This window comes from Rattus norvegicus, chromosome 6, assembly GCF_036323735.1.
Source record: "Rattus norvegicus strain BN/NHsdMcwi chromosome 6, GRCr8, whole genome shotgun sequence".
NCBI lineage: Eukaryota > Metazoa > Chordata > Mammalia > Rodentia > Muridae > Rattus > Rattus norvegicus.
In genome coordinates this window covers 91,189,154-91,216,463 of record NC_086024.1, presented here as the reverse complement: position 1 = coordinate 91,216,463, position 27,310 = coordinate 91,189,154, and the positions used below count along the sequence as shown (strand labels likewise).

General features: G+C 37.7%; 1 protein-coding gene across 5 annotated transcripts in view; it reads left to right on the top strand.

Moving 5' to 3' along the window:
• Mdga2 (MAM domain containing glycosylphosphatidylinositol anchor 2) overlaps nt 1–27,310 on the top strand; it is an 864,098-nt gene that overhangs the window by 130,321 nt on the left and 706,467 nt on the right.

The following is a 27,310-nucleotide window of genomic DNA, read 5'->3' as shown; positions in this document are numbered from 1 at the left end:
GGACTCACTAGTTGCAGGCACAGAGTGGTGAAGTGACCCAGAGCATGCTGAGAGAGGACAGGCTTCACATGTTATAAAATATGGCTACTAGGGAAGTATTATTTAAGAGGGTGGCATTTGAATAAAAATCTTTGTGAAGTGAGAGAGTCAGCTGAGAGCCACCTGAAAAAGTCAGTTCAAAAGTGTAAAGGCCTGAGGCAAGAACTTGCACAGTGAGTCGAAGGATAAAAAGGGAACAAATAACCTTGTTCAAAAGTCAAGGTTACAAGTGTTAAGATTTAGTGCAGTGTAAGCCCTTGTAGAAATCTGACTGTCTCCTTAGATTACAATGAAGTTCTAGGCAGATGGGTCAGTGGCTAACGTGAGTTCTTATCTCTAGAACTCATGCAAATTTGGGCATAGTAATATGTCTGCAATCCCAGGGCTTGTATGACAAAATAGGAGATACAGATAGAATATTCAATTTCCACAAGCCACCTAAATCAGTTATAAAGTGGCAATCATCAAAAAGACGGGGTCTCAAACAAAATGTTAGGAGATGGTGGACATCTGAATGACATGTAGAGATTTTCTTTGATCTTCATATACTTCATAGGCTATGAGCTGCATCTTATTGTAGTAGTTAGACACAAATACACAGATGTCACACACACGCACACACATACACGCACACACACACACACACACACACACACACACACACACACACACACACGAAGAAGAAGCTATACTCACAGGCAGGGATAGGAGGCATACATAACCAATCAGGTGAAATGGGCTCACACAGGCATGCATGCATGCACGGATGCACACACTCATGCATGCAGGCATGAAGACAGGCACAGGGAAGAGCCTGAGGACAGGAGTAGCAGTCACCATAACAACTGGTAGATTTGACAGAATGAGTTGAATATGAGCTGAATAGATTTCTCTCCCTTTTTATTTACTTTTCAATTAAAAAAAAACAGATAAAACGCATTTAGGGAGCTAGTCTCATAGGAAAAGTGATGTTGAATGGGTAGTGGGGCTTTGAATTAATAATGGAAAGTAGTGTAAGTGTGATAGAATCAGAAATTATATGAATACATTTGATCTCAAAATTGAGAACAATTAAATTTTAACTTACTGAGAAAACATGTACTAATATTTTTGTTGTTGTTGCTATGGAAAAATCTAGGTAGATCCTAGAATAGGTACCTTCTTAATCTAGTCTGGAATCAGTGGATGCTGAAGATAGAGAGATTGGTACTTGTCACTGACAAATGTAACATCTCAGGAAGGCTGTCTTCCATACACTAGAAAAAAGAATAATTTGCTGATCCTGGAAACTTGAGAATGGCAGGGCCACTCCATTGGTACCAGGGCCAAAGGAAACTTAAGAGGAGTGTCTTCTGAAGAGGAAGAACTTTCAAGTGTTGTTCTTGAAATGCTGTACCATAAAGATACTTGATCAATTATGTTCATAGCAGCTTTATTCATAATATTCATTAACTGGAAACAGCTGAGATGCCCCTCACCAGAAGAATACATAAAGAAAACGTGGTATATTTACACAATGGAATACTTCTCGGCTATTAAAAACAAGAACATCATGAGATTTCCAGGCAAATGGATGGAAATAGAAAATATCCTGAGTGAGGTAACCCAAATCCAGAAATACACACATGATATGTACTCACTAATAAGTGGATATTAGCCATAAATTACAGGGTAACCATACTATAATCCACCGACCTATAAAAGCTAAGTAACAAGGAGAGTTAAAGAGAGGATGCTTAAGTATCACTCAAAAAAGAAAAATAAAATAAACATCTCAAATAAAGCAATGGAGAACACTGAGTAGCAGGAGGGTGGGAAGGAAACAGGGTGTAGATCAAATGTGGGAAAGAAGAGAAATTGATGGGGTAGCAACCCTGGGAGTGAGGAGACTCCCTGGAGTCTTAAGTGGAACCCCTAGTGGAAACTGCTAGCAGTGGGTGATATAGAGCCTGAAGGCGCCACTTCCTCTAGCCAGGAAGGACTTTCAGTAGCTGGAGGGGAAACCACCCACAAAACCTTCAACCCAAAATGTGTCCTATCTAAAAGAAGTGCAGGGATAAAGATGGAGAGAAGATTAAGAGAATGGCGAGAATGGTGAACCAATGACTGGCCCAAGTTAAGACCCTCCTATGGGAGAGAGAAAACCCCTATTATTAATGGTATTCTGCTATGCTTGCAGACAGAAGCCTAACACAACTGTCTTCTGAGAGTGTTCATCCAACAGCTGACAGACACCAATACAGAGTCCCACAACCAAATTATAGGCAGAGCTCAAGAAGTCTTGCACTGGAAGAGAAATGAAGGAACTGGAGGAGCCAGCAACACAACCACAAGAGCTACAGAGTTGACCAACTTGGGCCCATGAGGGCTCACAGAGACTGGACCACTAGCCAGAATTTGCCTGTGGGGGACCTAGGTCCATTATACATATGTAGCAGTTGTGCAGCTTGCTCTTCATGTGGATTCCCTACCAAATGGGGCATGGGCTATCTCTGACTCTGTTGTGAACCTTTGGGTCCCTTTCCTATACCAGGGTTGCCACATTAACTGTCTTCAGTAGAAGAGGATGTGTTTAGTCTTCAATTGACTTGATGTACCAGGGTGAGTAGGTACCCCTGGGTGCCTCCCCTTCTCTGAGAAGGGGGAGGAGAGATTGGAGGGGGAGGAGTATATGAATGGGACTGGGGTTAGAGGAAAGAGGGGGGCTTTGATTAGGCTATAAAATGAATAAATAAACAAATTAATTGAAGAAAACAAAACCATAGTAAAACATCAAAAAATCTATTTTCAATAAAAGATAGAAAAATAAAAATAGACCCAAATACTTAGGCCTTTTTAGAAATGAAATATAGTTTTCTTTCTGTTGCTGTTTTGGTTTTTCAAGACTGGTTTTCTCTGTATAGCAGTCTTGCCTGTCCTGGAACTTGCTATGTATATCAGGCTGGTCTCAATCTCCACTTGCTTTTGCCTTCCTAGTACTGGTATTAAAGGCATGTGCCACCATTGCTGCGCTGAAATATACTTTCTTATTTCAGGGGCCAATGCAAATCCAGTTCCTTTTGCAAATACTACTTTTGTTGATGTTATACTAAGAGTGTTTCTCCCCTTTCTCTGTTATATATAATTTTCTTGTTTGTTTTTTCTAAGCAGTTAAGATAGAAGATGACTGTGAGGGACAAGCAGAGTTGTCTTTACCACCTCCTAACCATTCTATGGATGCTTAGAAACTTCTTTTAGAAATATGCTTACTGGAGTTGGAGAGATGGCTTGGTGGTTCAAAGCATTTATTGCTCTTGCAGAGAATGGGGATGAGATTCCCAGCCCTGAGATGGGGGACCACATGGATCTGATGTTGCTTTTTGATCTCTGCAGGCAGCAACCCACATGCACTGCAGAAGAATGTGTGCAGGCAAAATAGCCATAAATAAAATAAAATGAATTATTATGTTTGAATATTTTGAAGTTTTTGATTTGCTTTCTAATACATCAAAGGAGAGATATGAATATTTTTAAGATCCTTGGAGAGTTAGCCCTAGGTGTTTATCCATTACTTTACTGGGGAATAACAGTTCAATTATGGAAATCTCTGATCATGAACAGACCTCTTCTTCCTCCCTCTATTTTTATTAATCATTTTATTCATTTACATCTTAAATGATATCCCCCATTCCTCTTTCCCCTCTGCAAACGCTCCACTCCATGCCCCCTCTCCTATGCCTGTATGAGGGTACTCCTGCACCCATTCACCCACTCCCACCTCACAGGTCTAGCATCCCACTACACTAGGACATCAAGTCTCCTCAGAAACAAGGGCCTCCCCTCCCACTGATGTCATATAAGACCATCCTCTTCTACATATGTAGCTGGAGACATGGATCCCTCCATCCCTCTTTGGTTGGTGGTTTCGTCCCTGGGAACTCTGGGTGGTCAGGTTAGTTGATATCGTTCTTCCTACTGGGTTGAAATCTTCTTTAGCTCCTTCTGTCCTTCCACTAGCTCTTCCCTGGGCTCAGTCCAATGGTTGGCTCTGGGAGAGCCTCTTGGGAACAGCCATACTAGACAGGGTCTTGTCAGCAAGTGCTTCTTGGCATCAGCAATAGCTTTGGGATTTGCTGTCAGTAGATGGGATGAACGCCTAGGTGGAGTGGTCTCTGGATGGCCTTTTCTTCAGTCTCTGCTCTTTTTTTGGTTCCTGTGTTTCCTTTAAATAGGGACCATTCTCAGTTAAAATTTTTAAGATGGGTAGGTGGCCCCGTACCTCAAGTAGGGAATCTACTGGAGATGGAAGAGATCTCTTCTTAAAGGATTAATATGGCTGAGAATAATGTTAAAGTAGTGCATGGGGACTCAGAGCAGAAACGTGCACACATGAAGGTGTGAGGAGAAGCAGGAATATCCTGCAGCTGCATCTGGGAGAAATGTTTCAATAGACTAGAAAAGCATAGAAAGCAAATGTGTTTATCCCCAGGCAAAAAGCAGGAACAGTGTTTTTCTGATGTGGTAATCAGAAATCGCTATAATACGTTAAAGGCTGGCATGTGATAAAGGTGAAAAGAAAACCAGCTACCTAAGCGGTCTATAGGAATGGCTTTTCCCCCATAACCTTAATACCAGGGATTACAATTCTTGGACATACTGGGTGAGTCCTACACCAGTGTATCACCCAGCATTTTTATTATGTTTTACTTGGAGGTTCGAGCCTGTGCCACCATTGCAGCATTCAAGGTAGAGCTGTGGTTATGTATATTTGAAGATATATATATATATATATATATATATATATATATATATATATATTTCACGTGTTTGTCCCTAAATGTTTGTGCACATACATTCCAAGAGCCTATAGAAGTGAGAAGTGGGTATCAGATTTTTTGCAGCAGTAGCTGCCATGTGAGTGCTTGGAATTGAACTTGGGTCTTCTGCAAGAGGAACAAGTATTTTAATCTCAGGGACATATCCCCAGGTCCTGAAAGATTTGTTAAATCAAAAACAAATATACACTTCCAGATGCTAGAAGACTTTTAAAGTTTAGTTTAATTTAATTTGGAAGATATTACATTGTTCCTGGTTGATAAGACTATAATTTGAGCATTAAAAATACACTTTTAAATCAGTTAATATGTTTATCACTTCAACAAATACTTTAGAGTTTATTGGAATAGATGAGAAATATAAGCAGGTGGGACTCAATGTGTTCCTAGAAAGTAGTCAGGTTGTCTTGCTTCCTTGGTTTATCAGTGGGATCCATTTGGCACAGTGGCCATAGCTCAGCGAGAGTTATCAAAATAGCAGAAGGAGCCACTGAGGCTTCCTTTATGTGTAGTATAAGTCTATCAATGAAGTATAAATTCAACAAGGGAGTATTTTCTTTATATGCTATCTGGTTATCAAAAATGAGATTACCCCAGACAGAATTTGATATAACTTGTAACAGAAACAAAACTGTTGTTCCTTTCGGCAATTTTCATGTTATTCCAGGAATTTTTATTTACTGCTCAATGCAGGGCAGTGTCTTCTTACAAAAGTATAGTCCCATGAAGAATATGGTTAGGTACAAACTTATTCTCAATTTGTTTCAGAATAGTGACTTTAAAAGTGAAAAGGAAACCCAGTGAATGAATCACAGATTGACTTAGGAGACATCCGAGAATTGCAGTGATTGTGTTTCTCCTCCAGAAACGTCTGTCCTGATGGCTTGTTTACAGCTGCGGTACATACAGATTTAAGTCATGTGCACACTCCTTGCAGTCTAAGTGGCTTGCTAGTGGATTTCTATTCAGAGAGCATGATTGTGTATTCTAGATGCTACTGATTTGAAGACTATTAGCATATGGAGGTAGTTTCACAAACACACTGTACTCATATTTATAGTCATAGACATAGGGGAACAGAAATAATCCTAATCACAAAGAATTTCTTAGTAAAGAAAAACAATATTGTATGTCCTTGAATCATTGGCATAGAGTAGTCTCAGGAACATTTGATAAAATCAGCATTACTAGTACATGAATGCCAGAGAGAGGGAGTCATTATTCACAGAAGGGAAGGGGTGGGGTTGGGAAAGGAGCAGGTGGACAGTTGCGAGTTCCAGGTGGAACATGTTGAGATTATAAGGAAGAATAGAAACAGCAGCACAGGGCAAGAAACTCAAAATTATTGGGAAATTCACTTGTTCTCTTACAAGGTCAGAAACAGATTGAAAGGAGCAGCCGTAAATCAGTCTCAGCTTCTTCAACAAAATGCTACAGACAGAGTGATTTAAACAATAGACACCTTCATTTTGCCTCCATCCTGGAGGTCAGAAGTCAGTTGAGGAATCAGTATGGCCAGTCTCTGGTAAGACTATTCTTAGAAGGTTGTAGACAGCTACTATTTGGCTGTAGGATCACGGAGACTTACTTACACTTGTATGGTGTGTGGTGCGGACAGAGTAGTTGAAGTAAAGATAGGGAGACAGATACGAAGGGAGAAAAAGAAAGGGAGAAAACTAATTCTTCATTGTCTCTGCTCAGAACAAAGCAAATTATATCCTGTTAGAACTTCAAATTCAACTTTGCACTGTGCAACCTCAGTTGGGCCCTTGCATAGGCCATATCTTTAAGTGTGTGACAGTGGCTTCCAATATGTGAATTTGTTGGAAGGGGCACAGCTCACTCCATAGAAGTAGCTAAAGCCCAGGAGTGGGAGATTCATGCTATTAGTGTAAAAAAGAGTAGTTTATAGTGCTGGATGGTGAGAGCTAAAGAAAGCTGGTGAGTCTGGGTTTTAAGAATCATCCCGAGGAAATTTCTTTCAGATTGGGAAAACTCAAGGACCTCCAAATAAATATATCCTTTCATTTAACAAAACAAATAAACACTGTTAAAAAATCTCCATCAAAAATGTTTACAAACTATGGGAATATGATGACTGCTACTTCAAGCCATGTTGATACCTGGGGTCCATGCTATAGCCAGAAACCATGTGGAAGCCCAGGATCTGTGCTGCTGCTAAATATAAAAGGCAGGGGGATTTCTCTTGCAGTCGTATTAATGAATGTAGATGCACAGTTGAGACATAAATGATTTTTGTGACAACCTTCCCATTTCCCACCCAAATAGGAAATAGTTTAGATAGGAACCTATTGAAAAGAATCTTAAAAATTGTGCCTGGGGGAGGGGTGAGTGAGGCATGGAGAGATGGCTCAGTGGTTAAGAGCATTGACTGCTCTTCCAAAGGTTCTGAATTCAATTCCCAGCAACTACTTGGTGGCTTATTATCATCTGTAACAAGATCTAATGTTCTCTTTTGATATGTCTGAAGAGAACAACAGTGTATTCATAAGCAAAAGAATAAATAAATCTTTTTAAAAATTTATCACTGGGATGCTGGCTTCTGGCCAGGAGTAAGGTGGGTAGAGTTGGGGAAGGACTTCATTGTTTTTAAACACAGTTTTCTTTAAGGGGATGGCCACTGGAAGTTTAACCATGCTCCAAAGGGTATATGGGCAACACAAAGTGGACTTGGTTTATTTTTATTTTATTTTTCTTCTTCTTTTGTTTTGGACAAAGTCACAAGTGTCAGCTGGATCTGAAAGGACTAGGGTAAATGTGGTCTAGGTGCATAATGTGAAATTTCCAAGGAATCGGTAATATTATGTTAATAAAAAGTTGGGAATAAAGCATAGAGTTACAGCAGTCCAGGAGTTATTTAAGAAAAAAAATTGACTTTCAAAAAGTATAGCAAGATTTCTGACATCACTAGTCTCTATTACTCTTTTACCCATTCTCCAAAGTAGTATGAAGGACACTGACATTCTGAAAAAAGCACCTATAGTTCAGTGTGTATTTACCACTATTGAGGGAAAAATACATTTGGAGTCCTCTACAAAGATCCATCCTATTGAACAGCCGCTATTTACCACAACTAGTATATACCTGAGGGAGATCTAGCCATATTGCTTTTTGTTATTTAACTTGACTTAGATCATGCCGTGAAAAGAGCCCTCTCAATAATGAGTTTACATGAAATAACAACAACACACACACACACATGAACACACACACACACACACACACAAATTGACCACAACTAAAAATTTGTCTCCCCAACCCTCAACTACAGTTGTGTATATAGAATTGTCTGTAATGCTGATATCATTTGTGCCAAGTAGGATCACCAGAAACTTGTGAAAGAAACCTTGAGCAATGAGTGATCCACAGGACACGAGAACACTTATGCCACATTGCCAGGGCCTGAGCGGCCCAGCCATATAGAGGGCTGGGAAGCAATCTGGACAGGAGCAAAGCAAACCTTAATTTCTAATCTCATGCTGACCTTCCTTGAAACTTTGCAGAAACAAGAACTAAATACAAGGATAGATTTTTGAAATGGTGGAGTTTTGAAAGCAGGCCTCTAACATATAAAAATGGTCCTCTTTAAAGGATGAGTTATTTATTTGTTTAAAACTACTAAGAGGTGCTGAGATATATGTTATTTTGTTTTAGGGCTAATATCCAATTTATACAAAGAACTCAGGATGTTAGACTCCAGAGAACTAAATACATCTATTAAAAATGGGGTACAGAGTTAAACAAAGAGTTCTCAACTGAGGGATATCGAATGGCTGAGAAGCACCTAATGAAATGTTCAACATCCTTCTTTAGTCATCAAGGAAATGCGAACTAAAACAGCACTGAGATTCTACCTCACACCAGTCAGAATGGCTAAGATCAAAAACTCAGGTGACAGCCAGCAGATGCCGATAAGGATGTGGACATAGAGGAACACTCCTCCATTGTTGATTGCAAGCTGGAACAACCATTCTGGAAATCAGTCTGGAGGTTCCTCAGAAAATTGGACATAGCACTACCTGCGGACCCAGCTATACCACTCCTGGGCGTATACACAAAAGATGCTCCAACATATAACAAGGATACATTCTCCACTATGTTCATAGCAGTCTCATTTATGAAGAAGCTGGAAAGAACCCAGGTGTCCTTCAACAGAGGAATGGATACAGAAAATGTGGTACATTTACACAATCAAGTACTACTCAGCTATTAAAAAACAATGACTTCATTATATTCTTATGCATATGGATGGAATTAGAAAATATCTAACTCTGTGAGTGAGTGAGGTAACCCAGTCAAAAAGAACATACATGATATACATGATATATATATATATATATATATATATATATATATATATATATATACACACTCACTGATAAGTGAATATTAGATCAAAAGCTTAGAATATCCAAGATACAATTCACAGACCACATGAAGCTCAAGAAGAAAGAAGACCAAAGTGTGAATGTTTCAGTCCTTCCTAAACAGGGGAACTAAACACTCAAGAGAAGAAAGACAGAGTCAAAGTGTGGAGCAGAGACTGAAGGAAATGCCATCCAGAGACTGCCCCAGCTGGGGAGCCATCCCATACACAGACACCAAACTCAGATACTACAGTGGATGCCAAGAAGTGCATGCTGACAGGAGCCTGATATTGCTGTCTCCTAAGAGGCTCTGCTAGAGCTTGACAAATACAGAGGTGGATACTTGCAGCTAACCTTTGGACTGACCACCAGGTTCCTAATGGAGGAGTTAGAGAAAGGACTGATGGAGCTGAAGGGGTTTGCAACCCATAGGAAGAACAATAGCAACCAACTGGACACCCCAGAACTCCCAGGGACTAATCTACCAAACAAAGAGTGCAGGTGAAAGGACTCATGGCTCTGGCTGCATATACAGCAGAGGATAATTGTGTGGGGCATCAATGGGAGGAGAGGCCCTTGGTCCTATGAAGACTGCTCCAGTGTAGGGGAATGCTGGGGGAGGGAGGCAGGAGTGGATGGGTGAGTGGAGGAGCACCCTCTAGAAGAATAGGGAGGAAGGATGTGATAGAGTGTTTCAGGAGGGGAAACCAGGAAAGGGGATAACATTTGAAATGTAAATAAATGCAATATCTAAAAATAAGCTACTAAGAAATTTCTTTCTAGCCATTTGTTGGTCATTGGGATAATAAAACAGAGACTCAACTAGCTATCCACAATAAAGAATATCCATGGTTTTGTTTTCTAGTTAACCACTAAGCAAAAACACTGACAACTGAAATAGAAAATGTGAGTTCTTAAATTGTCCAGTTGTCTACTTAAAAACAGCAATCTGCGAAAGAACAGAAAAACCTATCTTCTAAGTTTGAAAAGCTGATGGAGAGACTTCTCCTGAGGAAGCTCAAATGATGTGCTCACAAGTTGAAAACCATATTAGCTGTTAAAAATACACTCGTGAAACTAAAGAAAGTTTTGTTTAATAAACTCATCGGAAGTATAGAGATAATGTGTGTAAGAGTTACTTATCTTGTTGTTGTGACTAAATACCCAACAGGGACAGTTTAAGCAGGAAAAGGGTTATTTTGCTCACAGTTCAAGGGTGTAATCAGTATGATGGTGAGATCCTGGCAGCTGGTACCTGAGGCATTTAGTCACATTGTATCTGCATCAATGAAGTCTGCTGTTGCTTTTTCTTCTTCTTTTTGATAATGAAGGCATATATGGTGCTGCCTGCATGTAGGGTGTATGTCCTTATGCTCTTAATATAATTTAGGAAACCCATCACAGACAAGCCCACAAGTTTGTGTCTGTGATGTTGCTAAATCCTGTCAAGTTAAGAATGACATAGAAGGGGATCTCATTAGATATATCTTTATTTCTATTTTGCATCTATAAGTGTTTTGCTTGCATTTATGTCCATGCTCTACACACATGACTAAAGCCTGTGATGCTCTGAAGAGGGTATCGGATACCTAAAACTGGAATCACAGTTGGCTGCCATGGGGTTCTTGATCCCCACAAGAGAAACAAGTACTTGTAACTCCGAAGACATCTCTTCAGCCCCTAAATACAACTTTTAAAAGACAGTAAGTAAGGAGTTTGGAATTGAAAGTGCAATAGCTAAGATGAAAATATTAATAAAGTATTTCAATAGATTTGAACTGGCACAGGAAATAACAAACATATTAAAATGCAGGTGAGTTGAGTGTTCTTCACTCTGAGAAGAACAGAAAGGGAAATGTGAACTAATGGAGTCTCAGAAGCCTGTCAAGTGAAGCAGCTTCAGTGATCCTAAAATACATGTATTGGAAGTCTCAAAGGAGAGCAAACACAGACACACATAGAGAATATTTTAAGATAAGATCCACTTGTCAGATTTGATAAAAAATCTTAATCTATATATCCAAAACACCAGTGATCTCTGTCTGAGTACAGCACAGCCATAGCATCAAAAGCACGCGCGCGCGCACGTACAGACACACACACACACACACACACACACACACACACACACACACACCATGGAGATCAGAAGGGGCGTGGCTTATGGGAATCTAATCATGGTTGTCTGGAAGAATAGCCAATGCTCTTAACTGCTTATCCATCTCTCCAGCCCAGAAAGAAAATTTTCAATACAACTTGGTAATGCACCACCTTGACAATATTTCTTCAGATCCAGGGACTCTCTGTAAACTGAACGACCTATGTAACCAAAAAAACAGTGGATTGTAGAGGTAGGTTCAAAGTCCTGAGGAAAAATAGATTGTTAGCAAGTAATTATATGTACAGCCAAATTAGTGCATTGAAATTTGAGGAAAATTAAGAAATTCCAAGATTAACAATAGCATCTGTGTGAATAAAAATTGTAGCTAATAGAGACTAACATAAAAGGGCATTGGACAGAGAATACGTTCACATGAATAAACAAAGGAACATATAAAAACGTAATTCTGCAAGTCAAAAATAGTGTAAGGACATTTTCATTTGTGATTCTTTCCTCACTTAAATGAAGCTATAGCGTTATAAAACACAAACACCTACCATGAAACAAACATTTATTTAAATCTAATCTGCATGTTAAACAAACAAAGAAGAAGAAAAGGAACAAATTGAATATTAGGGTAGAAATGAATGGAGTGGTGAGTAGAAAAGAAACAATAAAACTTTTAAAACCAAAGTTAGTTCTTTGAAAATATCAAAAAAAATTAACGAAGTATAAAGACAGATGAAGAAGAAAGTGAAGACCTAAATTATTAAACACAGGCCATGAAGGTGGAGCGTACACTACAAACTTCGTGAAATATAGAATATCACATGTATGCAATTGCAGCTCATATGTTTGGTTACTGCACCAACCTACTACAAAGCTAAGAGAAAGGAAGTCATTTCCACTGTTATTTTTCTTTCAAAAGACTGAAATGAGCTCATTCCATTCAGACCTGGATGTGTCCATTCCCTAAACTGTGAAGTTGGGGCAGGGAATGTCCCTGCTCCCCTTCTAGATTGCTCCATCTTTTGCTTTCATGTTTCCCTCATCTCCATACCCGGAAGTAGCTGGTGGTGTCAACTCTAAGCTCAGGATCACTCTGCCGACTCTTCTTAGTGTAGGAGCTCTTCTGGACTCACCCAAATACTCCAGGCTTGACACGTAATTTAAACTCAGATAATCAGCTTTCCTAATTAAGTTCTCAAGTCAGTCACTCTATCCTGTCTCCTTTTCTCCTCAACAGTTGAAGACCTAAAGGTTACATCCAATCCAGCTTCATCACCCAGGCGACTGTCCTTATTTTAAGGTCAAGCAATTAGCAACTTTAATTCCATCTGTCATCATTATCCCTCTTTGCCAAGATACTCACAGGTTCTGTAGATTGTGATTTGATATTTTAGAGGCCCATGATTCTGCCTGCCAAAAAAACTATGAATAATGTATGCTAACAAATTAGATAACTTAAATGAAGCAGACAGATCCCTAGAAAGATGAACACTGGAAATTATCTGAAAAGGAAGCAGAAAAATCTGAACAGATGTATAAGTTAAAGAGAGTTCATTTACATGAACAGGATTATTTTAAACTGTCTACAATTATCTCGAGCATATAGTGCATCAATGGTAGATTTCACCAAACTTTCAAGTACGATTATTAAGATCCCTTTGCTATTCTGACCATACACTCCACCAAAACAAAACAAAAGAAAACAAAAATCAGTAAAATAAAATTGGAAATACTCTGCGAATCATTCTATTGGCATACTGTTATTTTGTTGCCTCAAAACCATAATTTTACTAGGAAAACAAAAGGCTAATGTCATTTACAGATAAGAATAAAAAGAGGCAAAAAGAAAACACCAGGAAACAGCACAGTACAGCAAATAAATAGAGCACCTCATGATCAGGTTGGATCCATTAGAACTCAACTTTATTCACCATCTAAAAATCAATGACTATTAAAGGGAAAAAATAATTCCACATGTTCATTTCAACAGATTCAGAGAAGCAATTGAAGAAATTATAAAACAGACAAAATCCAGAAATAGAAATGAACTTTCTTGAACCTCGAGAGATAGCACACTTGCAGAGGACCCTCATTGGGCCACTCAACAACCACTTTCAAATCCAATGCGGTAGCACTGATGCTCTCCAAGTCTCCTTGGCCACTCCTTGGCTCAACTTCCATTGAGCATCCTGCATAGACTTGAAAAGAAGAATAAAATGACAGACAGAAAACATGTAGGAGTGAGCGAATTTGTTAATTTTATTTTATGTGAAAAATTTCAGGTTTCTTTTAATACAGAAACATGTTTCTGATTATGATTAATAACTAATATTATCAAATTAAGCCTCTTTATATGTCCAGTTTAAGTACTTGATTGCCTTTCTACCTCCAAGCCAGGGAGGATTCCCAGTAGAGGGGTAAAATAACCCACCCGCAATACAGTTCTTAAATATCATGATTTCATCAGTTGACATACACTTTGGGGAAGAAAGCTTTGTCGATAGAGAGCCACTGTGGTTAGTAATACATTATAAACATGGCATTTCACTGTTTTTGTTGGCTTGGATATGTGCAGCCCTTTAATATGTGGTTTTCACTTTTGTTGATGGTTCATACGAAATGATAAACACAGTCCTTTTTGTAAAACTGCCATGTGTCTTGCACCTCTCACATGATTCTCTTGCTCTGATCTTGACTAAGCTATGAAAACATCTTACTTTTTCAGCCAAATATTGAATGGCTTTGACCACAAATTAAAGATTTCCCCTTTAAATAAAAGTTAATGTTTATATTCATACGGAATGCACTTCAAACTACTTCATAGAGTTTATTTTGGAGACAAATATATTTTGAGGTTATATATTCAACATCGTTTTTACTGACATCACCCTTTCTATTTTGTTCTGTTATTTGCACAGTCACAAAGAACAGCATTGGCTGGGAATTAGTTCATTGCTGTGGAATTTATTTGTCAAAGAATTTGGCAGATTTTTATAGAGTAATGTGAGACAAAGATATCTCATTGAATGTGATGTTACACAGCTGACTTATTCAAGTAATTGATCAGCTAAGAACACTAAAATCACAAGTCATCACGGATAAAATATAGACAGTTATTTTACACTTACTTGTTTATATCCATTACTTTCTGTTTGCAAAATAGATTAAAAGCAAGAAGGTCATGTTTAATTTTAAATAACCCTAATTTGAATTTGTAGTATTTCTTGTAACCAAGAATAGATTTAAGTATCAACTCTTCCGTGACATTTTTATTTTTTTATATAAGCTACATCCCATTAAACTGTCTTATTTGTATTCTCCCTTGTGTATCTTCTAGAGACACATGTGTGCTTGTGTGTGTGTGTGTGTGTGTGTGTGTATGTGTGTGTGTGCGCACGCGTGTGTGTATAACTTCTTTCCACCAATGAGTTGGCCTGTGAGGGAGGGCAGTCCTTATAGCTTTGAACTTAAAAGGAAATTAGCATGTTAATTTGAAATTCAGGGTCTGCTCAGAAACCGTGGGTGACCAATGCTTTATATAATAAAATCCCAACAAGATCAATAATAACAAAGCAAACACAAAGAGTAAACAGCATAGCTCTGTTTGTTGTATGAGAAACTGTCTTACTGGGAAGAGGACTTAGACCAATCACATAGCTGTGATTGATGTGTATATTGTACTCATTCATTCAAAGATAAATTTAAAGTGACACTGATTACTTTGCATGTATCTTTCTGACAATTAGAAAACATATGTTATTTAGGAAGTGTATATTTTCTTATTATTGTCAACGCATGAGTATTCAGTCGAAGTATCCAAGTTGTGTGTTTTATATCAACAAGTTAATGAAGGGTAGTTCAGTCTGCTAATGGGTTTGTAAAAAATCAAGACTGTAAATATAATTAGATGTCTGATAACTCATATTCTGATGAGAGTAACACCAGTGTTTATTCTTCAACATATTACCTTCTTTATTTTAAATGGGTGTATTTTTCTATCTGTAATGCCCTTAGGTATGTTCAGTACTGTAATTTTATGCAAGCCAATATATTCTTCAAAATATTCTTCAGGCCATAACATGTAGTTTGACTAAATATTTCAAGATAAATGAATGTATATTGAATTCATTTAGAATAATGAAATTAACCATGTTTGCTTACAACCGAGTTCTACTTTTAATCTTTGTATATTAGTAAACAACATACTTTAGGATTTTTGAGAAGATAGTCATCTGATATTCTTGCCTTTTCTGAGAAATCTAAGTGGATCAGGTCATTGCACTATTAACTTTTTGAATGACATTTTATTTAATCTCCTAGACAATATCTTTCAAAGACCTCTGTCTTGATGACTTGTAAATTCCTGTGGTATCTGGTGGGTAGATTACATGTTACATATTCTGGGCTATACATAAGCAAATGCAAGATATTTTTGAAGCATTTGAGAAAATTCATTTGGAGTGGCAAAGCCAAGGGTCATTAACTTATTAACCATGAGTAAAACTGGGAAATTGATGGTGTCCCCTAGCAGAAATTGCCTTAAATTCTGCACTTGGGATCATGCCATTTTCATTGTCTCTGAGAAAGGAGACTAGTAACAATATGATCAGCTGTCTGTTTATACTAGAGATGGTGTTTTATTCCAGTTTATCACCTTGAATCAATAATGGTAAGTGATCTAGGAGGTAATGAATTTGTCCTCTTTATCAGTTATTTATTAAATGGTTATTAATATTTTAACTTCAGTTAGTATTTTACATAATTACTGTATGGAAGCCTGTGTTTTAAAAACATTTATATGCATTGTTCTTTATTACCTAGATTAATAAGTTCAAAAATCTCCTTTTGATATGAAATATACAACACCTCATCTTTGAGGTACCATTTTCTAATGCCAACAATTTAGACGAAAACTTAAAAAGTAAGAATGAGGTATTGTTTTTATTGTAAAACAGATACTTTACATCAGAAAATAATTTAACTTCAATAGATTTTATCAAAGTAACTTGAGGATAGACAGATCTTTTTAAAATATTTTTATAAATATGAATTACTGCATGTTCAAGTATGAAATTGGTTCTTTGGACACATTTATTTGAGTGCTTGGTTCCCAACTGGTCTTGGTGTTTGTGTTGTGTTGGTGTTTGTGGAATCTTGGCACGAGGGACATGATTGGTTTGAAGCATGGTAGACAGGAGGCATGGTTACTGGAGGTACATCAATGGGGGTAGACTTTAAAGGTCATAGCTCAATCCAGCTCAGTTACAGCTTTCTACTTCACTTATACTGAATCAGTTTCCCTAGCAAGAACCTCCTATAGCCATGGACTGAGTTCAGCCCATCTGTGTTGAGACAAAAAAAATCATTCTTCCTTTAAGCTGCTACTGTCAGATGCTTGTCACAGCAGTAAAAGAAAAACAAAACCAAAACGAACCACACTAATGTACAAAATATTATATTTTCTATCAGAGAATAATGTTAAATGCTACAAGGTTCACAGTAGAGTGTGATCAGAAGGCAATGACAATTTTGACAGAACTTACCACAAATGATGAACATCACCACAATAAAGGAAAGCAAAAAGGGTATCAACTGGACCAGCATGAGCCTTGCCTCCCACTGTTTAGCAAACAACTAATTAGCTATGATTTCAAGGGATTTAACAGAGCAGAAAGTAGTCAGAAAAAAAAAGCATGAGTTTAGCATCTGTTGAAAACAGAAGACATTGTGAATGAATATCTATTTTATGATCTTGTAATCAGAAACAACTTTTCAACAAACAAATCTTTTGGGTCACATAAAGCAATATTTTCTCACAACTGTTTATTTTGATTGTACAGACACAGAACTGCAGAACACAACTGATGCCTTGAAACTATATGATCTATTCTGATAACCCAACATGGGATATTAGGGGAAAATGCTGCTTCCTCCTCCTCCTCCTCCTCCTCTTCCTCTTCCTCCTCCTCCTCTTCTTCTTCCTCCTCCTCTTCCTCCTCCTCCTCCTCCTCCTCTTCCTCCTCCTCCTTCTCCTCCTCTTCCTCCTCCTCATCTTCTTCTTCTTCCTCCTCCTCCTCTTCCTCCTCCTCTTTCTCTTCTTCCTCCTCCTCCTCTTCTTCCCCTTCCCCTTCCTCTTCCCCTTCCCCTTCCCCTTCCCCTTTCTCCTCCTCCTCCTCCTCCTACTCCTTCTTCTCTTTTTGTAATTTTTCTTTCTGTCTTCTCAATTGAAGAAATGAAATGATAATGAATGTGGCTTCTAGTTGTAACATATGTGGTAAAACAGATTAGTAGGGACAACTTTTTATTTTTTAAGAAGAAAAATAAGCTTATTGTGATTCTCCCTCTTTGGGACAGATAGAGTCAGGATAGCAGGAAGATAAGTAACCTAAGCCACTAGACAACACCCATAGGATGACTACAAGGAAGTAGTGTCTAGCTTTACAAAAACTATAAGGATGCTGTATTCAGGGAACCCAAACACCATGAGATAACTCAGAGTAGATATTTATCTCCATTTTCACAGAAACTAAGTAGGTTTCAGAAATATACTTCAACTGTTGAAGGAAGCTTCCAAAACAAATAAATGGTGCTTCTGAAACCTTACTCCATGTGGGAGGTGGATGTAAAAGACAGAAACGATGAAGATATTGATAAAGAGGAGGCAAGAAGCAAGGATGTAGGTGTACTTGATAAGAAAAAATTCAGAAACAGTAAGAATTTAAGTATCAGTTCAACAGGAGTGGATTTAGAATCAAAACAAGGCATATCCCTAATGTGTTTGTTGAAGAGGATTGTGACTTCCTGGCACTAGCAAGGTCTACAGTCTACCTCCAGAAAGATTTTATTTCACAGGATGTTTTGGTTTTGTGCTTTAGCTTTTTTTTTTCTGGCTCTTAACTTGAATTACTGTCTCCATTTACAGAGTAGGATTTGTACTCCAATGTTCTTTTGTTGCCTCTTTTGAAAAGTCTAAAAATGACTAAGGTTGATTCCTTCTTCCTCTGTGGCTCCAGATTTCAATAGAGCTGTTGAGTGGCATGGATCTTCAGTCAAGACAACTTCACTAGCTCACTCTGCCTGGCTTCAATCTACAAGCACACACACACACACACACACACACACACACACACACACACACACACACACCCCACCACCACCACCACCACCACCACCACCATGACCCACCTCACGCCCCCCACCACACACAATACAAATATTTTTTGTTTGGATTCTATATCTATTCTCTTTGAACTCATGTTGAAATGTTCATGATTTCTGATCTGTGTCTTATAGATATATATCATACACTATGTAATTTATGTAGATATATCTACATATTTATGTAGATAGATATTATAGATATAAATAGATGTTTATAAACTATATGAAAAAATATATATACAATGCTTGATGTAGCATTGGAAATATTTTAATCTAAATTAAACAATAAATACACAGCTCACAACCCTTTATCCCAGCACTGTAAAGGGAGTAGTAGGTGGAGTTCTGTAAATTCAAGGCCATCCTCATGGACAAAGTGGTTTTCAGGTCATGTGGAGATGCAGCGTGAGCCTCTGTATCTAAAGAAGGAAAGCCATAGTCTTTTCTGCGATGCAAGATAAAAGCTATTCTGTACATTTCACTATTCACACAGTGTTTGTTAGACTGATTATAGATGTTGAAGAGAAACAGAGAATAAGTCATGAGATTATATATTTAGATAGCAAAAACTAGCCAAATAATCAATTACAGCATATAGAATGCTATTGATAAATGTCATGAGGAATATATCAGTGATTTTCTGTTTTAGGTAATATCATCAAAAAGAGTCATATCAAGAAGGTGACATTTAAAGGAAATGACTGGACATACCTGTGCCACATGGAGAGGAAATTGTTCTGGCATGAATGAAAACTGTGTTTTATATCTTATAGACTAGCTACTGTGATATAGAAGCCTTAAGTCAGTTGTAGGGAAATGGAATCAGTCTGTATGTGCATTAATAAAAAAAGATCCAGTTCTGAAATGTCACACAAATTCTTCTTAATGACCCAACCTTCACACTGAGTATGACTACATGATCATGGATGAGAACTATCAAGAAAATAAATTCATGTAAAACCTACACTAAGAAACTAGTAAAATTTACCTTGTGTGAACAAATATCCTTCATATCTCTCAGCTTAGTAAATAACCACTTGCTTTTAAATTTATGTGTATATTTCAGAAACATTGGTCATAAGAAAGCATTCTGGTAGAATAAACATTAGAACTCTCATGTACTAATATGAGATATTTGTTGAGAATAAATATTTCTTTTGATAACTGAGTGATATTCTAAGTATTACTTCATTTTAACCCTTTTTCATATGCTGAATTATAATAGAAAAAAGACCTTTAAGCATTTCTCTTATTTAGTTTTCTTGAAAAAGAGCTTCTCGGTAGAGGACAATAAAGAGTAGAAGGAGAAATATTTCTCTTTTGAATTCTGGAACAGTTAGGATTTACACCAAGGATAAATACTCTGGTTCCTGGCTTTTTTCAACTGCTATATACAGTGTGACTCTGACCCTTTTTTGAAACAGACATACTTCATTTAATATGGCATATATAGTATTTTATAGAGATACAAAGTTTTAAAATATAAACAGACAGAGATAGGGAGAAAAGAGAGAGAGAAAGAGTGAGAGAGAAAGAGAGAGGCTAAGAGAGAAAAAGAGAGAGTAAAATCTGTTATTTGTATAAAAGGGTAACTGTTTTGCAATTAGAATAAGTGAAGTTTGAATGTGTAGGAGAGGAAAGAAAACACACACACACACATACACACACTCACACACACATGTATTACATCATGATGAGATAAAACCTAAGATGGGAGTAGTAAAATCAATATGTTATTGTGTGACTTTCCTTGAAAAGATATAGAGAAACCTATATTCAATACAGATAGGGAGCTGCTGAAAAACCAAATACTAATATCTACCTCAGAAAATTAGTGAGTTTATAGAGCTATTAACACAAATATAGTTGAGGGCTTACATACTGGAATATGGATGCTCAAAGAACTGACGACTTAATATAAGTTGCATCCCTAGGTCATTGATGTGTGACTCTATTCTTGCAAGGTATGAACAAATGCCTATTCACCCCAGTTAGGGATTTGATGACAGATCAAATAGGGATATCACCAAAGTCTTGTGTTTATTGACAAGAATATGTATGAGAGGTTCCTTACAGGAAATAAATTATGTGCAGACAGCTGTATTACCAAAGCCCAATGCAGAATGGGTGACACATCCCAAATGCTAAAAATATTAATTGCACCTGATAACCTGCAGGCAGGTCAGCCGACTGCAGCAGATCCTTGTCACATAGCTTATTTGGTCTACGCCTCTTCCCAGCAGCTTGGCTGCTCTCTGCTCTTAGGCATTTCAGTGGGCTTCTTCCATCAAGCTATTTAGTTGGTCTCTTTTAGACAGTTCATTTTGCCTGAGTATGCCTCTTAGCATTTCTTATGCTTATATATGCTTGAGGAAGAGGTGTGTGTGTGTGTGTGTGTGTGTGTGTGTGTGTGTCTTGGTTTCAGGTACTTCCTGAAGTCTATGAGTTCTTTATTTCTTGCCCTTAAAGAGCTTTCCTGCCTGGTGAAATCCTTTATCTCACCTTAGGATATTTTCTGTTACCCAGATTTCTTGGTGGGATGGAATACTTCTCTTCTTATAACACACTGTTGTTTTAATTCCATTCTAACATCCCATGTCCTAATAATGCATTTTCCTCCAAGATTGTAGATTTTAGTCTTAGAAGAAAGTACTATAAAATATTCACCTTATAAGACTGGCAGGCAAGTCTAACATATCTCAGCAAAAATTACTGTTTATCTAAAGTTGGGTAGGGTGCTGTGAATTTTCTTTGGTCTCTGAAACTTATTTATGCTTGAGAGTTATTTCCTGAAATTTGTAACTGTCATGCTTTTGTAAGTCATATGGAGCCTGCTTAATGATCCAATATTTCAATTTTGGAAGAAATTGCTTTACTACAGAAGTAATAGGAAGATCATGTGTGTCTGTCAGTGAGAGTTAGAGATGCTTTAACTGTGGAAAACACTTCTGTTAAGGATTTTCTGGTGAGATGTTGCTTTTTTGGCTCTTTCTGTTAAAATTATACTTCAGTGGAAAGATGATATATGAGAACACTCACTCAGGTTTAATTCTGAAGTACTTGATCTACGATTAAGTGTGACAGAATTATGTGTGGTGTACCATTTTCTGCTAGAAAAAGGAAGTTAATGTCATTGGGTGTTCACATGATACTCATGCAATAATTTGCAGACCACGTTTTATTAACTATAAGAAAAAACGCAAATGTGACAGTATGCCTACTAAAGTTTAAGAAGATAATTTGATGCAGGGCAACTTCTTGGTAACTTGATTTAATCCCTAAGACTACACACAGTATATGTTTTTATTTAGTTGTCCCATCTGAGAATCTATTTTACTGAAGTATCATTTTCACAAAGGATTGATATTTAATTGATCTGCTTAATTACAAAATCTATGATAATTTATAAATTATAACATAAATGGAACATATTAGATAATAAAATAAATATTTAATTAAAAATGGATTATAATTACAAAATAAAGCAGAAAGAATCTGAATTGATACTTTCTTAAACATCGGTTGTGATAACACTGTTTTTCATTTAGCAAACTTTTATTAGGTTAGAAAATATTTGAGGATATAAAACTATTTATCTGCACTGATCATACTTATTATTCATTATGCTGTTCTTGAGAAGTCTGGTACCTAAAAGTTTACTAATATAAGCTCATCCAATTGTTTTAATCTTTGAAGAAAATGTTGAAACAGTACTCTTTTTTCTTTTGAGATTTAGCAACCCTGGAATTATCGTGGAATCTGAAGTAGTGAAGGGAGTTTAGACCATATTTTTTGGCTTAAGATCAATGGATCAGTTCCAGTTGTAAACAAAGGTTGGTTTAGTCAAATTAGCCATCTGTCTCTGAGGAATTTAAACAGTAACATGACACATTTTACTACTGTCACCAGCTTTTGCCTATTTTTAAATTTCCCTGAAAGAGAGGAGTTACAGAGGATAATAGCAGCCCCCAGGATTTCTCTTCAGATTAATTCTTCAATATCACAGTAGCATTGATTCTCCTGGGTCAACAGCTGGTATAATGTGTGACAGTTGCACATTTAAAGAAACTCCTTTTTGTAGATTTCACAGTTCTTAAATTCTTCTACAGTTATATGACCTCTATTCCACTTCTTGCTTTTCTTCATGGAGTCTCCAATTAAAATTGTTATTCTTTGTGGTGTGGACTTACCTACTTGAATTACCTGCTTAGAGTTAGTGCTACATTTTACAACTGAAAGGGTGCCCAAAAGATGTATATTTCTGCTACATGGCTACCTTGTAGACGAGGTTATATATTCCTGGGAATTTAGAAAGATTTTAGGTAAGAGTATAAACTCTTCATAGTAAGCTGTCAATTTAAAGAAAGCTAGCTGTTTACTTCTTATAAAGAGGTTCTTAGTAACTCTGCATTGTCCTGTTACAACATACTCACTTTATAAAATTCTCAATGATTTATTAAAATAATATTAATATGTTCTGGTTCTTTTATTTTTAACATTCCAAGTCGTTGGAATTTTGACTATGTAAATAAGTACTGAGTGGAGTGGAGTGAGCTCACATTCAGTGACAAAATGTTTGGAATTCCCATTGCTTCCAGCAATGTAAATCTCACAGGGTACTCCTCCTTCATAAGGGGCAGGAAGCAGAGCAAGTCATTGGCTTTCATTGTGTTGTATCGATATTTATATTATGTTTGTGTATGTAATACCAAGGGAGGCAGATGTGGTCCATAAATACAAATCTATCTGCTAAAGAAGCAACATACATCAATTGTGTACTTAATAATGCATTTTCATATTTCATTTGGCAATTTCTATTTGCCTGCATCCTTGTGTATTAAATTATTGGAATCAATTGGTTATCTTGTCCTTCATCATCACTTGTTGAATTCACTGAACTTGAGATAGAAAACATTTTGTTTTTCATTTTTTATTGGATATTTTCTTTATTTACATTTCAAATATTACCCCTTTCCTAGTTTCCCTCCACAAATCCCCATCCTCCTGCTTCTGTGTGGGTGCTCACTCACTCACTCACTCACACTCACTCACTCACACTTACTCACACTCACTCACACTCACACTCACTCACACTCACTCACACTCACTCATACTCACTCTCTCACTCACTCACTCACTCACACTTACATTCACTCACTCACACTTACTCACACTCAACACTTACTCACTCACACTCACTCACACTCACTCACTCACTCACACTCACTCTCACTCACTCACTCACTCACTCACTCACTCACTCACTCACTCACTCCTACCTCCCTGCCTTGGCACTCCTCTACACTAGGGCATTGAGCCTTCACAGGATCAAGGGCCTTTCCTCCCACTGATGCTAGATAAGGCCATCCTCTGCTACAAATGCAGCTGAAGCCATGAATCCCTCCATGTATACTCTTTGGTTGATGGTTTAGTCCCTGGGAGTTCTGGGGTATCTGGTTGGTTGATATCATTGTTCTTCCTATGGGGTTGCAAACCTCTTCAGCTCCTTCAGTGCTTTATCTAACTACTCCATTGGGTTCCCATGTTCAGTCCAATGGTTGGGTGCTAGCATGCACCTCTGAATTTGTCAGGCTTTTGCAGATCCTCTCAGTAAACAGCTATATCTGGCTTCTATATCAGCATTTCTTGGCATAAGCAATAGTGTCTGGTAGTGTCTGGTTTTGGTGTCTGTATATGAGATGGATCCACAGGTAGGGTAGTCTCTAAAAGACCTTTCCTTTAGTTACAACTCTGAAATTTGTCCCCATATTTCCTTTATACAGGAGCAATTCTGGGTTAAAAATTTGGAGATGAGTGGGTGACCCCATCCCATTACTGGGGGCCTTGCCTAACTTTTGCATATGGTGTCTACAGGTTCTTCTCTCCCTTTGTTGGGGCCCTTGGGTCCTGGGAGCCTCTTATTTTCCTGGCATTTGGGACTTTCTGGTGGCTATCCCCAGTTCCCCACCCCTCATTGCTACATACCTCTGTTCAAATTCCTGACCATCTCCATATCATCCCATACCTGATTCTGCCCCCCTTTCCCCTTCCCCTTTCTTCCTCCCCAGGCCCTCCCACATTCTACCTCCTGTGAGTGTTTTGTTCCCCCTTCTAAGAAAGACTGAAGCTTCCACACTTTGGGCTCCTTCTTCTTGAGCTTCATATGGTGTGTGAATTGTATAGTCGGTATTTTGAGCTTTTTTGCTAAGAGCCACTTCTCAGTGAGTGTATACTGTGTGTGTTCTTTTGTAACTGGGTTGCCTTGCTCAGGATCATATTTTCTGGATTCATCCATTTACGTAAGAGTTGTTTTTACTAGATGAGTAGTACTCCATTTTGTAAATGTACCACATTTTCTGCATCCATTCCTCTGTTGAAAGACATCTGGGTTCTTTTCAGCTTCTGGCTATTATAAATAAGGCTGCTATGAGCATAGTGGAGCATGTATTCTTGTTATATGTTGGAGCATGTTTGGGGTATATGCCCAGGAGTGGAAAAAACACTTTCTTAACCTTCAGAGAGCCACATTATTTACATGGTTCATTGGAATAGTCAGAGATGTTGACACAAACAAAACTTTCACTGTGTGGCTGGCCATGGACCCTGTGTTTGCCACTGGTACTACCTGGCAAGCTTGTTATTCTAAGAAGAATGGGAGCTTTGAAGAACCTATATAGAAGACTAGCCAAAAGCACCGTAATCGAGACAATTCTCAGCTAAACTGGGTGATACTTGGATGTGTTTTTAAACATTAGGTTTGGTTGTGGTTGTTTATGCATCATTTCTGTGGCTGAAAACTTATCCAATTTAGTGACTTTATCATGAAGTTCATTCATTTTGTAACTATTATTCAGGAATATAATGATGAAATTTTTCACTCTCTTTCTTTACCCTTCTTGCTCTTGTCCCCCTTTCTCTGCCTATAAATTACATGTGTGAGATGGCACTGAACCTAGGACATGTTCTATGAGTTTGACTCAGTCTGTTGCTATATTAGAGACCTTTACTCCCCACAAGTCGAAAGCACTTTTTATACTTTCTTTTGGCACAAGGCTAGTAAGCTTTGCCTAATGATTTAGAGGAAGCAGCAAAACCATCGCAGTGACTACACATCCTCTCCATTCACTTTTAGAAAAGCAGCGCTTTCCACTGACTGCCAATGTAGGACATGACATTACTTCCATGCCATTTAAGCTTTGTATTTTACTTAATGTTCCAAAATTTGGAGTTAACCTCAATAAACTAAGTAGTTGACTTACATTTGAATGCTCAAGGGAGAAAAATGAAATGGCTCTTTGAAGAACAAAGAATATATTCCAAGAAAATGTTTCTGAACAGTTACAGCAGAACCAAACGGCATGCAGGTTTAGGTAGAGCAGGATGATTTCTGATTGTACTTGAAAGTTTTCAGGAACATGTATATTTCTGAGCATCATGTGCATAAAACCATGTAAGTGACATGAATCAAATTTACTAAATTGATTTTTATTTTATTTTTCTAGACATGAATTCCGATATGAGACTGCTTGTATGTCAAATACTTGGTAATTCTAATGATGCCAAATAAACTTCAGAAATTAACATAAACTCATTAAAATGACTAATTTTGACTCTCAGTCTATGTTGTCTAGCATTTGACTATACCTTTCTAGGATTGAAACAGCATAAGAGGTCTGATTTTCCTTTGGCTTCACAAATCGATCAATAAGACATTGATTGATTTCTTTCCATATAAATTTGAAGTTCCTGGGGTGTGCTTTCATACCTGTTTCAGTATAGCCCTCAGAGGCTTCCTCACAGTCTTTCTGCTATTGTTCTGCCAGTATTATATCAGATGCTCCGAGGCCTGTGTCAGCGAGCCAGTGTCTTTCCTAAGGCAGCCATGCTCTCGGTTGATGGTGAAGCAGCCAGATCTAAAGCCAAACCATTTCATTGTTGCTTGTTCATTTATTGAACTTTCTAGCTGTCCACTCACACCGCCATTATGGAATATGTGGATCTATGAAAACAAAACTCTATGTCAATCTGGGTGACAGCTATGATCACCCTTTTACATAACTCTCTTTTCCAACAGTAGCTCACTCTTCCTTTTCTCCTCACTTCTCACCTGTCCAGGACTTATAGACCCAGTTTTACTATGCTCAGAAAGGTTGACAGTGCTTAAACTACAATCTTCGGTAAACATCAAGAAACTCTTCACTCTTTGGATTAGTTGGACTCAGCTGTGTTTACCATGACAAAAGAAGCTGAAATTTTACTTTTTTTTTGTCCTAGATTTCGAATAGCCAACCCAACAATAACTAACGCTACAAATAGGCACTGGGAACCAACTTTACATCCCTTTCCTTCCTGAACTCTGGAGCTAATATACGTAAATGTCTGTGTCTACTAGTGGTACAGGCTAATTATGTCAGCCTCGTAGGAGGCTGAGGTAAGAAGACCGCAGTGGAACAAGGACTCTTCTGGGCTACAGGTCAAGCTTAATGTCAGAGGCCCTTTCTCAAACCAAAATGCAAATTAAAAATGGATTAGGTTAAGTGCTAAAGTACTTACTTATCATGTGTGAGGCCTAGCTTCAATACCTAGTATTACTAATTAAAATTCCAACACAGTCATGATAACAGAGGTGTATTGAAGATTATAATCTACATTTGTTGGCTTTGAGGACACATTCTACGTATATAGAAGTGGAAAGCACCAGTGAAATATTCATCCTAAACTATTGCCATTTTTCTTAGTTTCCTTCCTGATGCTAAGACAACATACCCCTGCTGTAAAATAAAATAACTCACACTTTA